Source organism: Nyctereutes procyonoides, unplaced genomic scaffold (assembly GCF_905146905.1).
Source record: "Nyctereutes procyonoides isolate TBG_1078 unplaced genomic scaffold, NYPRO_anot_genome, whole genome shotgun sequence".
Classification (NCBI taxonomy): Eukaryota; Metazoa; Chordata; class Mammalia; order Carnivora; family Canidae; genus Nyctereutes; species Nyctereutes procyonoides.
Window position 1 is genome coordinate 75,136,477 of NW_026575140.1, and position 14,141 is coordinate 75,150,617.

General features: G+C 42.8%; 1 protein-coding gene across 8 annotated transcripts in view; it reads left to right on the plus strand.

Moving 5' to 3' along the window:
* Positions 1-14,141, plus strand: part of LOC129496708 (uncharacterized) — a 283,680-nt gene that overhangs the window by 55,834 nt on the left and 213,705 nt on the right. For 7 of the 8 annotated variants that reach the window (XM_055304914.1, XM_055304918.1, XM_055304919.1 and 4 more), the window contains one exon: positions 1,733-1,798. The exons of the other annotated variant lie outside the window; for it this stretch is intronic. The gene's annotated coding sequence lies outside the window, so the exon portion shown is untranslated. The remainder of the gene's footprint in view (positions 1-1,732; positions 1,799-14,141) is intronic. 8 annotated transcript variants of the gene reach the window in all.

Here is a 14,141-nt window from a genome sequence, read left to right on the forward strand (position 1 = left end):
CCACAAACTGTACTATTACAAGCAATAGTTTAAATATTATTACTAAATGGTTAATTCAGATTAAATTATTGCATGTTTTCTCCCTTTGCAAATGATGTACAGGCTTACGTCATCAGTCCAGACTCTTCCCTGGGCTCTGACCCATGGATCAACTATTTTTTTTTAAAGATTTATTTATTTATTTTAGAGAGCAGGAGAGGGGCAGAGGGTGAAGAAGAGAGAAACCCAAGTAGGCTCTGCACTGAGCATGGAGCCTGATATGGGGCTTGATCTCAAGACCCTGAGATCATGACCTGAGATGAAACCAAGAGTCAGATGCTTAACTGACTGTGCCACCAGGCACCCCTTGATTAACTGTGAGTGTGTCCATATGAATGTCTTCACTATGTCTTGTCCACTGCATAAAGGTGAACTCCATCTTCACAATTGCCTGAGCCCAAAACCCTGAAGTTACCCACAGTTACTTCATTTCCCCCCCAGCCCACTCATCTGGCCCATCCATGTCCCATGTCCCATGTCCCCTTTTTTTGCCCATTTCTCTCCAAGCTTTTGTATCTTTAGTAAGCCTTTTAACTTTACTATAGCTGCAGCCCTTCCACAGAAATAATTTCACTGCCATCACTCAAAGCTTACATCACCTTTCACCTGGATGAATACAGTCATGATAAGAGTAAATGGCTTATAAAGTACTTGCTATGTGCCAGGCACCATTCAGTGTATTATAAACCCTAGTTCATTTTAATACTAAAAATCAACCTCAGGGTATGTGTACTACAACTACTATTAATATTTTACTTGCTTTTAAAAGATTTATTTACCTATTTATTTCATTCCAATTAATTAACATACAGTGTTACATTAATTGTAGGTGTACAATGTAATGATTCAACAATTCTTTACATTTCTCAATGCTCATCAAGATAAGTGTGCTGTTAATCCCCTTTATCTATTTCACCCATTCCCCATCCACCTCCCTTCTGGTGACCACCAGTTTGTTCTCTATATTTAAGAGTCTTTTTTCAATTGTGTCTTTTTTAATTCATTTGTTTGTTTTGTTTCTTAAATTCCACATTTGGAAATCAAATGCTATTTGTCTTTCTCACTTACATCATTCAACATTATACCCAGTCCATCTATGTTGTTGGAAATGGCAAGATTTCATTCTTTTTTATGGCTGAGTAATATTCTGTTCTGTATATATACCACCTCTTTATCTATTTATCTATAGATGGACACTTGAGTTGCTTCCATATCTTTTTTTTAAGATTTTAAAAATTTATTCATGAGACACACACAGAGAGAGAGAGAGAGAGAGAGAGAGAGAGGCAGAGACACAGGAAGAGGGAGAAGCAGGCTCCATATAGGGAGCCTGATGTGGGACTTGATCCTGGGACTCCAGGATCACACCCTGGGCCGAAGGCAGGTGCTAAACCACTGAGCCACCAGGAATTCCCAGAGTTGCTTCCATATCTTGAGTATTGTAAATTATGTTGCAATAAACATAGGAGTACATATATCTTTTTGAATTAGTATTTTCCTTTTCTTTGTTAATACCCAATTGTTGAATTACTGGATCATAGGGTAGATCTATTTTTAATTTTTTGAGGAAGCTCCATACTGTTTTCCACAATGGCTGCACCAATTTGCCTTCCTACCCATCTGGATGAGAGCACGAGGGTTCCTTTTTCTCCATGTCCCTACCAACTCTTGTTATTTCTTGTGTTTTTGACAGGATATGTGTACTATTATCTCCATTTTATAAAAGAGGATACTGAAGCGCAGAGAAGCTCATCAACTGGTAAGAGGCTGAGCTGTTCAACACTATTCTTTCAACTAAATGATCCCTTGTATCCCTTGCAGAACATCCTCCAAATCAATATTCTTTTAAAATGTGGAACAAGTCATGTCTTGCACCTCTTTAAAACCCTTCAGTGGCTCCGTGTTTGCTTCTTTCTCTTAGAATAAAATCCAAATTCCTATAAGGGATTCCACACAGAGTCCATGTCTCTGTCTTACCTAGTGTCATCTTTCTCACCAGCATCACATTTGACAGTCTCTCTTTTGGTTCTGGGGCATTTCCACTTGTCCCACCTCAGGGCCCTTGAATTTACTCGTTGTCTAGACAAGTGGGTCTCTCCTGGGGCTATTCCCTCTGCTTCTTCTCCCCTTCTCTCTCTCTAGAGACATTTGGCCACATCTAGAGACACTTTCAGTTGTCACAACTGGGGCAGGGGAAGAGGTACTGGTATCTGGTGGATAGAGAGGCCGGGGATGCTGCTAAACATCCTGCAATGTATAGGAGCATCTCTGCAACAAGGAATTATCTGACCCCAAATGTCAACAACTGATAAAACCTGTATCCTCACATGCTTCATTCACTTTCATCTGAAGATGTTGGCCTCCCTAGAAATGTCTTCCTGATTTTCCTATTTAAAAGAGAGCTAGCGAGTGAAGTAAGTCAATTGGAGAAAGACAGACAGTGTATGTTCTCATTCATTTGGGGAATATGAATAATAGTGAAAGGGAATATAAGGGAAGGGAGAAGAAATGTGTGGGAAATATCAGAAAGGGAGACAGAACATAAAGACTCCTAACTCTGGGAAATGAACTAGGGGTGGTGGAGGGGGAGGAGGGCGGGGGGTGGGGGTGAATGGGTGACGGGCACTGAGGGGGACACTTGACGGGATGAGCACTGGGTGTTATTCTGTATGTTGGTAAATTGAACACCAATAAAAATTAATTTATTAAAAATAAATAAATAAAAGAGAGCTAGGGATGCCTGGGTGGCTCAGGGGTTGAGCGTCTGCCTTTGGCTCAGGGCATGATCCTGGAGACCCAGGATCGAGTCCCATGTCGGGCTCCCTGCATGGAGCCTGCTTTTCCCTCTGCCTGTGTCTCTGTCTCTCTCTCTCATGAATAAATAAATAAAATCTTAAAAAATAAATAAATAAATAAAAGAGAGCTAGCCTCATGCCCCACCTAAATTATCTCTGGTCAGTTTCCTAATTATTAGTACTTACACTTTATTTTGTTTTTCTGGCTTCCTGGGTTCAATGCTTTAGGCCACTGTTTCTAGTCTTCATCTTTTTGGAAAATACCTTAGTGAGATATTCTAAGTTTTTAAATGTGGGTCATGTACGGTCTTTAGAATTTGTTGTATATTTTGGTGCTGCTGTCACTGCAGTCTAGTTTTACATCATACTTTTTAACCTATTTGTGTTATGTATATAGGTACTAGTGTTTGAGAAGCACATTTACTGAATTGGAAAGACCTTGCCAATCAATGTTGAGTGAATTAAATGTTTTCAAAATGCAATACAGATCTGTGCTGTTTAATACAGTAGAGTAGCATGTAGCTATTTGAGTAAATTTAGATTTAAACCAATTAAAATTAAGTAGAAGTAGAAATTCAGTTCCTCACTTAGGCTAGCTGCATTTCAAGTTCTTGATAGCAAGTTGTGGCTCATGGCTACCATACTGGACCATGAAAATATAAAACATTTCCATCATTGCAAGGAATGTCTGTTGGACTGTGTTGTTCCAGAATTTGGTCCCATTTTAAGATAAAGTATGTGTACCACTCATATGTTCATAGAGATATAGATATAAATTTTATGGGTTTCCTGTTGTAATATTTTTTTTAAACTTTGTTTTCTTCTTATACAGTGTGCCTTTATTAACTAGATAGGATATACTAAATTATTAAATGTTAAAAATTACTAAGTTCTTTGGGGAAATCTCTACTTTGCTGCATTTAAAAAAATATACTGCTTCATAAATATCTATTTATTTAAAAAGTTCCTTTTAGGGCAGCCCCGGTGGCGCAGCGGTTTAGCGCCGCCTGCAGCCCAGGGCGTGATCCTGGAGACCCAGGATCAAGTCCCGCGTCGGGCTCTCTGCATGGAGCCTGCTCTCCCTCTGCCTGTGTCTCTGCCTCTCTCTCTCTCTCTCTCTCTCTCTCTCTCTCTCTCTCTCTCCCTGCATCTCTATGAATAAATAAATAAATAAATCTTTAAAAAAATAAAAAGTTCCTTTTACATCCAAGGGAAAGCGACATAGTCTTAACATTTTTCTCATGATGGGAATGTCTCATTTCATAAGTGAATCCCTGGGAGCAGTAGAGAAAGAAAGAGACTGGAAAGAGTAATGCTGTGTCCTTTGTCTCATCTCCTGAAATGCACATTCAAGACACATGGGCTCACCTTTGCCCACTCAGAAAACAAAGGACAAAGCAACCCTTCCAGAAGTGAATATGGCTCACAATTATGGGGATGGGGTATGCTTACTTATTAGGGTCCTCCTGAGATTTCCCCATAATGGACTCTGGCTACTACCTTTTATTCAGCTTCTTGGCAGGCAGTATGGGGCCATAAGTCCTTCTTTCTCAGGGGCCCAGAAGCTGAAGGGTCAGGAGGCATGGTGGAGTGTCAGGGAGAAGGGCAGGGGTCTTGTCTGTGTCATCTGAGGCAGAGAAAGGCACTTCAGGAAGCCAGTTACTCTCAAAGGAAGCACCCCACTATTTGTGTGTCTGAGTGTTCTGGGTTGGAGCCAGTGAGAGACAGATGAAGGCAGGTCTCCCTTGTGATTCAGACTATATCTCCCTTGGTTACCAATGGTGCTGGGATGAAAGTTAGGGCGAGGGGTGGGGTGGGTGGGATGGGGGAAACTAGGGTGAGGTGAGTAAGGCACTCATCAGGGGTGCAACACCTAGGAGGATGCCAAAGAACTCAGGAACTGAGATAAATACTATTTTAATGGCAGTATTTCAAAAAACAAAACAAGTGCAAAATGCCATGATGAACAAAATATCAGTCTTTGAAACAAAGGCAAGATCTGCCCCTGCACTTGCATGATTCACCTTGCTTGCACCAACCTCTCCTTGGCCCTATCACCAGATAAAAGTTGGTGTCACCATCTTAAATGCAGTAAGAATTTCTCTCCTTAAAGAGTACAAACAAAACTTCCTGTTACTTTTAGGAAATGCGTGGAGGTCACAGCACATGTCAAGACACCGGTGGCTGAATTTTCACAAGGTCACATACAAGTGCAACCAGAACCCAGCCCCCCAGAAGCTGTCCTTGTGCTCTTTCCAGGCACTGAGCCCCCTTCAAGGTGATGCTAACCCCTAGCCTGACATCTTTTTCTTATTTTTTTAAAAAATTGAGCTGAAATTCACACAACGTGTGAACCATTTTAAAGTGTACAATTCAGTGGCATTTTATACACTCACAGTGCTGTGTGAATGACTACCTCTAGCTAGTTCTAGAACATTTTCATTTCCCCAAGGGGAGACTGTAACCATTCAACAGTCATTTCCTGTTCTCCCTACGCTGACACCCTCCCCTGGCCTATGGCTAACACAATTCACTCTGTCTCTTGGATTTACCTATTCAGGCCACTTCAAAGAAATAGAATCATAGGGCAACAGGTGACCTTTCATGTCTGGCTTCTTTCATTTAGCTAATGTTGTCAGGGCTCATCCATGTTGTAGCAGTATTGACATTTTCTTCCTTTTTACAGGTGAGTAACTGTTCCAATGTATGGATACACCACATTTTGCTTATCCAGTCATCTGTTGACAGGCATTTGAGTTGTTTCTACCTTTTGCTTTTTGTTTGTTTGTTTTTAAAGATTTTATTTATTTATTCATGACAGAGAGAGAGAAAGAGAGAGGTAGAGACACAGATAGAGGGAGAAGCAGGCTCCATACAGGGAGCCCGACGTGGGACTTGATCTTGGGACCCCAGGATCATACCCCAGGGCTGAAGGCCATGCTAAACCACTGGGCCACCGGGGCTGCCCTACCTTTTGATTTTTGTGAATAGTACTGCTATGAACATTCATGTAGAAGTAGTTGTTTGAATACCTGTTTTCAGTTCTTTTGGGTTTATATCTGGCTTATATGGATAATTTTATGTTTGACTTTTTGAGGAACTGCCAAACTGTTTTCCACAGAGGCTGTACCACTTCATGTTCCCACCTGGAACGGACAAGTTTTCTGGCTTCTCCATGTCCTAGCTAATTAACACTTTCTGTTTCGTGTGTGTATGGGTGTGTGTGTATGAGTTTTAAAATTTTAAATTATAGCCATGCTGTGGGTGTGAAATGATATCTCATGGTACTTTTGATTTGCACTTCCCTAATGATTAGTTATGTTGAGCATCTTTTTATATGCTTATTGGCCATTTGTAGATCTTCTTGGAAGAAATTTCTATTTAAGGCCACTGCTTTTTTTTTTTAAATTGGGTTGTTTTGTTGTCTGTTGACTTTTTTAATTTATTCTGGGTGCTGGATGTTTTAAAGATGTTGCTTTGCAAGTACTTTCTACCATTATATAGGTTATCTTTTCATTATTTTGATAACATTGAATGCATGAAAGTATTAAATTATGACGAATTGCAATTTACCTAATTTTTCTTCAGTTATGTGTGCTTTTGGTATTGTATCCAAGAATTCGTTGCCAAATTCAGGGTTTGTGAAGATTTAACCTTATGGTATCTTATAAAAGTTTTATAGGTAGGTTATATTTAGGTTGATCCATTTGAATTAATTTTTGCATATGGTATGATGTAGGGATCTAACCTTGTTCTTTTGCACATGGCTATCTAGTTGCCTCAGACCATATGTTGAAGAGAATATTTTTTCTCCCATTGACTAGCCTTGGCACCCCTGTTGAAAATTAATTGACCACAGATGTATGAGTTTATTTCTGGACTCTCAATTCTATCCCATTGGTCTGTATGTCTGTCTTTATGCCAACACCACATTGAGTTATTACCGTAGCTTTGTTTAAGTGTACCTTAAATCAGGAATTGTGAGTTTCCTAGCCTGCCTTTTATTCATTTTGACTAGTTTTACAATTTATGAAAATGGAATCATATAATATGTACTCATAAAATGTTTGTTTTCTTCTACTTAATATTATGTTTGTGAGCTACCTTTGAGGGGGCCTGGGTGGCTCAGACAGATAAACGTCTGCCTTCGGTTCAGGTCATCATCTCTGAGTCCTGGGGTAGCCCTGCATCGGGCTCCCTGCTCAGCTTCTCCCTCTGCCTCTCCCCTCTGCTTGTGCTCTCTCTCTCTGTCTCTCAAATAAATAAATAAATAAATAAAATCTTTAAAAACCCCTTTGAATGAATAACACATTGAAATGATTTAAAACATTCAAATAAGATGACAAGATTTTTTAAAAAAGATTTTATTTATTTATTCATGAGAGACACAGAAAGAGAGGCAGAGACATAGGCAGAGGGAGAAGCAGGCTCCCTGCAGGGAGTCTGATGTGGGACTCTATCCTAGTACCCTGGGATCATGAGCTGAGCCAAAGGCAGACACTCAACCACTGAGCCACCCAGGCATCCTGGATGACAAGATTGAAATGAAAAGTCGGGTTGTCTCCCAGTCCAGTTCTCCACCTCCCTTCCCCAGAGATAGATGCCCAGTGCTACCAGTATACTGAGCACTTTTGGAGAAAAATTTTAGGTATAAAAGAGGCCTCAGATTATGTGCCTACCCCCACTCCCCCACAGAGAAGGCAGCACCTACTGCATACAGAAGAGAACCCTTTATTAGATTGAACTTTCTAGTTCTTTCCTTGGCTTATCTTCTCCCCATCCACATTATCATTATTCAGTTTATTTTTTAAAGAGTCCAGGGCCATTACTTTGTGGACTGCCACTCCGTTTTTCTGGTGTTTCCTCATAATTAGATTCAGCATATACATTTTGGGCGATGATATCAAAGAAGTCATGTGGGGCCAAACTCGGCCCATCGTATCAGGAGGCAGCTCATGTCAATTTGAGCTGTTACTGGTGAAATTAATTTTGATCATTTGGTTAAGGTGGAGCCTGCCAGGTTTCTCCACTGCAGAACTGTTGTTTTTTTTTTTTTTCGTTGTAATTAATAAGTCATCTTTGGGGAGATTCTTTGGGGCAGTGTACATCTTGTTATTCATCAAACATTCACTTAAAGGTTTTAACATCCACCAGTGGTTTTTGCCCTAATCAGTGATTACTGTGATGATTGGAAAATGATATGTATGAATTTTTTTGGGGCTGTCCTTGAGCTCTGCCCAACTCAAGAGTTAGGCTAGGTCAGTAGTACTGTGAGGTGCCTATTGTGGTGCTCCTGCATGTCTGTGGCTCCCAAAGTCTTGCCTGCTGTCTCTAGAAGGCTCAGCTTGTAGTCCAGGGGAAGGGTGAAGACCCAAAAGGAGAGAGAGAGATGTGGGTCCCAGAGTGACAGTAGCAGATACACTGAACTTGCCTCCTCCTTCTGGCTCCAGAGAAATCAGATGCCCATTGGTAAGGCTGGTGTCATTTTATGTAGCTCCTGTACCTTGAACCCTCTCAGAGATCATCATGCCTTAGTGTTATCTTTGTCCTAAGGCCTCATCAGGTTGTTGTTGTTGTTTTTTGTTTGTTTGTTTTATATCTAGACAGGATAGCTCAATCTTCAGTTTTGAAACCAAATTTGGACTCTCTGCTCTGGAACACCAATTTCTTGAGCAAATCATTCTCTAAAATGAATCCTAGAGTTAAGAGTTGTTCTTAAGTGGCTTGATGAGGGTATGTCTTTGGGAGTTGAAAGAAAGTATAGCTGATATGACATCAGCTTGCTTCTCTATCCTGAATCTTCTCTTCAGGGTGATCTTGTCATGGCCTTCGCTTTGATTCTGAGGCCTCTGCAGGATCTGGTCTTCTCTGAAGTAGGTGTCTAGCTCTTTGATTCTGAAACCAAATTTATATTCTAGGCTCTTTGGTGTTGCTTTCCATAGCAGGTTTTTGTTTGGAAGCATAACTGAAGTAAGATTTTTGGTTAAATACACGGATGAGAATTTTTAATGGCTCCTCTGTGAACTTGGTGTAACTGTGCTTACCATGTGTAGCCACAATCTTGTTTGGAGAGTTGACTTAGCGCATATTGTAAGAGAGTCCTGGGGTCCATCCTAGGATGCAGCTAGCTAGAATGATCTCGTGAAAATGCAAATCTCACTAGTTCTGTGCCCTACCAAAGATCCTTATATAGCTATCCAATACCTACAGCATCCCCAGCTTTATGTTTCTACCCCCTGGGACCTATGAATTTATACAAACATTCCCTAAACCCTGTCATTTTGATCTTTATTTAGCATGAAAAATATGAGACATGAATAATTTATAGGAGGTCAATATAGCTAATAATATAAAAAAGTATTGTCGTATTCATAGTTTTTGTATCTGTGGATTCTAAAGATATGATTTTTATGTCAGTGGGATATTCAGAATATTTTGACATTAAAAAAGGACAATGGGATATTACTCAGTGATTAAAAGAATTGATCATCAAGCCAAGAAATGACATGGAGGAACCTTATATGCATATTATGAAGTGAAGGAAGCCATTCTAAAAAGGCTACATCGCGCATAATCCTAACTATGTGACATTTCCAAAAAGGCAAAACTATGGAGACAGTACAAAGATTGCTGGTTTCTAGGGTTTGATGAATAGATGGGACACAGAGGATTTTAGGGCAGTGAAACTATTGTATGGTATTATAGTGGTGGAATATGTCTTTGTACACCTGTCAAAACCCATACAATGTACACAAGAGTGAAGCCTAATGTAAAGTGCAGATTCTGGGTGATGAAGATGCGCCAATGTGGGTTCATCCCTTGTAACAAATGTGCTCCTCTGGTGTGGGTGTTGACAATGAGGGAAGCTCTGAATGTGTAGCTGGGCAGAGGGTATATGGAAATCTCTGCTTCTTCTCAATTTTGCTCTGAACATGAAACTTCTCTAAAAAATTAAGTCCATAAAAAAAAAAGATTCTTACATAAAAAAATGTTGGGAACTCCTCTAGCATTCTGGGTAAAAATCCAGATTCCTTCATGTGCTGGGCCCTCCACAGTTAGGTTTGTTTACTTTTCTGGCCTCACCTCCCACCTTATTCCCTCCTCCCAGCAGGGCAGGTTGTGTTTGAGCCAACAGATCTTCTTGTTGGAAGCCACCTTCTTCCTTGCTTGATGCCTTCATCACTCCCTCTCCTACAGGGCTTGTCTTTATCCTTTGTCTCTGCCAACTTTAGGGTCAGCTCAAATGTCTTGCCCGTGGTGAGCCTTTCTTGGTGTATTCAGTTCCAGGCAGAAGTGCTATCTCCAAAGCCTTTGACCACTGTCCTTTCAGAGCAATGTTTCTGGCAGACGCAACTGCTTGGGATGTAGTCGCTTATCTATGATTTATGCTTCTTTTTCTGCAGCCAGACTTTTTTTATTTAAAGGATCAGCATGGCATGGAGTATGTGATGGTTAATTTCATGTGTCAATTTGGCTGGGCCACAGGATGCTCTGGTAGCTGGTTAAACAAGATTTCTAGGTGCGTCTCCGATGTTTCTGGAAAAGATTAGCCTTTGTTATGAGCTCAGTAAAGCAGATGGCCTTCCCACAAGTGGGTGCCATTATAACAAAGACCTGAAAATGCACAAATGGCTTTGCAACTGGAAGGGTTTTGAAGTGCATATGCTGGAAGAGACCCATTTTGTTGCTACGCGGCTCTGAAGAGAAGTTCTGGTGAGAGCTCTGGAAGAAAAGAGGAGAGCTCTAGAGAAAATATCCATCTTTTTTTTTAAGATTTATTTATTTATGAGAGAGAGAGAGAGAGAGAGAATGAACAGGGGGAGGGGCAGAGGGAAAGGGAAGAGAAGAGGGAGAGATTATTAAACAGACTCCACACTGAACCAGGAGTTGGATGTGGGGCTCCATCCCGGGATCCTGAGTTCATGAACTGAGCCAAAATCAAGAGTCAAATGCTTAACACACTGAGCCACCCAGGCACCCGGAAATCATCTGTCTTTTTAGAGAATACATAATTGATAAAGTGTAGAATGTTGGTAGAATTATGAGTGGTACAGGCCATGCTAATGAGGCCTCAGATGGGAACGAGGGACATGTTATGTGACTGTGGAGAAAAGGCCATCCTTGTTATAAAGTGGCAGAGAACTTGACTGAATTGTATTTGTGTTCTAGTATTTTCTAGAAGGTAGGGCTTGGGTCCAATGAAATTGGGTATTTAACTGAGGAGATTTCTTAACAAAGGTGGCGTGGTTCCTCCTGACTGCTTACAGTAAAGTACAAGAAGAGGGAAATGACTTGAAGATGGCTCTGGAATTGTGAAGCAAAAAGGAACCAAAACAAAGAAAGACTTAAAAGATTCTGTCTGTCTGTGAAAAAAGAGAATGTGTGTTGGGAAGAGAATGCTAAGCCTGTGGCAGACTGACCCCTTGATAAGGGAGAGTAGTGTGATCGTGAACCAGGCATTTAATTAGCCACCTCCACAGAAACCAGGAACTGAGATGAGGTTGTGCCAGCAGAAACAATTGTCAGCTGGGAGGAAGGATCCTGAAGGTGATTTAAGAGTCACTGCCTCACTTTCAACAGGGCAGAAGGCCATCCAGCAGAGCTCTGGGGTGTGACCCCCAGCTGGCAGAGGGCCTTGGCATAGGGGGCACCTCACCAAGCCATTGGGGATGATGCAGTGGGTCTGAAAGGCAGAGCATTCAGCCAAAGAGGATTGTTTTCTGGCCTTAAGATCTCATGGAGTTTGTCCTGTGGGTTTTGGATTTGCCGGAGGCCTGCCCCTCCTTCCTTCTTCCCATTCCTCCCTTTTGGAACCTGGGGGTGGGGTGGGGGTGTCTGTCCTGTGCCTGCCCCACCATTGTATTTGGGAAGTACATCAGATGCTTGGGTTCAGGGGCTCATCGCTGGAGAGCAGTCTGCCTTGGGAGGGAGCTTACCTCCAGTCTCACCCACATCTGGCTGAGGGGACACATGAGACCATAGGCTACTCCAAAGACTTGAGTGGAGGAGTTTGGGGTTTGCTGGGATGAAATGAATGTGTTTTGTATGTGAGAAGGACTTGCATTTGGAGGAGAGGCCAGGGGTAGAGTGCTATACTCTGAATATTTGTGTCCTCAATTTTTATGTGTTGAAACTTAATCTCCAGTTGTGATGGTACTAGGAGGCGGGGCCTTTGGGAGGTGATTAGGTCATAAGGGTGGAGCCCTCTCTTTGCAGTGCCCTTCTATGAAGAGTCAGGAGGGCTTGCTTCCTCTCTGCCCTCTCCGCCATGGGGACGTTCAGTGAGAAGTAGAAACAGCTGAGATGTGGCCCTGCTTTAAGGGATGGGGACAGGGAGGCCCAGGTGGTCTAGGTTTGCTTCCTGGCTTGGGAACCAGAGGTGATGCAGGAACTCCAGAGGTTTGGTTCCTTCATGACTTTCTTCTGTTCCTTCCAGCTTCTTCCTTCCATCTAGGCTGGACCTCTTTTCCCAGCACTTGGTACGCCCTTGGGAAGGGGGTCAGGGGGTGGTGGTGGGTGGGGGGCTTAGGCCCTGCAACCCATAGGTCCCACTCAAACCAGAAGACATGCTTTCTTTCCTCCAGGGCAGTCCCATTTCCTCTTTTCTCCTCCAGCAACTCTTGGTCCTGTGTAACCCTGAGCAACATCTTTCATCCCTCTGGCCTCATAGCATCCTTTATGAAATGGGCTACGGTCTGATCTGCCCCCCTCAGCGAAAGCATCCACTGGAGCCTGGGTTTATATCTGGAGGCTACACTTTAGGGCCTCCCACATGCTGTGTCCTCTGAGAATAAGCCACCTGCCTGGGCTATTTTCAGACACAGCTGCAGTTGAATAAATCATGATCAGGAAAGGACAGCAGGTGAGCCCGGAGCCAGCTCTCGAGGGTGCTGGGGGTGCAGCCTGGCCCTGGTGCCCTCCCCAGCCCTCCTGCCCATGCTGCTCTGCTCTTGCCGCTCCCAGCCACACTTTCTTCCTTCCCCGGAAGCCAGCCCAGCTTCTCTTCCGCAGGAGGCTTTCCCCAAGTGACTCCACCTGCCTCCACTCTGAGCGACTTGACCCAGTGCCTATTCCACCCACTTAAAAAAAATGCCAGTTGAGAACCTGCCTGGGGTGTGGTGGGATGCAGGATGGGGGATGGGTAAAGAGGTATGGTTCTTCACCCCCAGCTGGTTATCCTCTGTGGGGATTTGAAGGCAAAGCAGAGCCACACAAAGGAAAGCGGTGTACATGTGATAAGATGAGAGCCAGATGGAGCACAGAAGAGGGAAGCAGCACGTGGTGTTGGGAAGATGGAGAAGCTAGCAATGGGAGGAGGTGCTGGTTTGGGCTTTTCCCTCTGTATCTTCTTTTCTTCCCTTTTTCCTTTCCTCTTTTGATCTCTCAAGCATGCTATTCTGTATCAGATACTCTGCTAGGTGCCAGGGGATACAGATGCACTAATTTTTTTCCTTTTAAAGAATTTATTTATTTATGAGAGAGAGAGAGAGAGAGAGAGAGAGAGAGAGAGAGAGAGAAGGAGAGGCAGAGGGGGAGGGAGAAGCAGACTCCCCTCTGAGCAGGGAATCCAGTGCAGGCTCCCAGAGATCATGACCTGAGCCGAAGATAGATGCTTAACTGACTGAGCCACCCAGGTGCCCCCAGATACACTGATTTTAGTTAATAAACTCAGATATGCAAGAAATGATGCATTTGTTTATCTTCTTGAGAGAGAAGGGCTCTAGGCCTCAATTCTGCTGATTTGGTGGTAAATGCCTCTTTGTCATCCTGGCCCCTTCCTGAGTCAAGGTAATACAAAGTCCCAGGTCTCACATAGAGCCGTGGTGCTGTTGGCAGCTGTCCATCTGTTCTCCATGCTGCAGAGGCTCCTCAGGCCTGCTCTGCTGGGTCCCTGGAGCTCACGCTCAGCATATAGGAATCTCATGCCTGGTCATCTGTTGGGGAGCTCCTGGGGAGCAGGATGTGCTTCCTGCCCTTTGCCTCTCTAGCTTAGGAGAATCGCTTTTTGGTTCAGGAGACTCTCTGTGTGCTTCTAAGCATTTCTCCTCCCCCTCATGGATACCTAGCATATTCACCCGGGCGAAAACAGAAGGCAGGAAGAAAAATGTATTAGTTAGTATTATGCACTGCATGGTGTCCCCTAAAAATTCATATGTTGAAGTCATAACCATTTGTGTCTCAGAATGGCCTTAAAGAGGTCATTAAGTTCAAATGAAGTCTTCAGGGTGGTCCTAATCCAGTATGACTGGTGTGCTCAAAGGAAGAGATTTGGACCTAGACGTGTATAAACAGAAGACCATGTGAAAA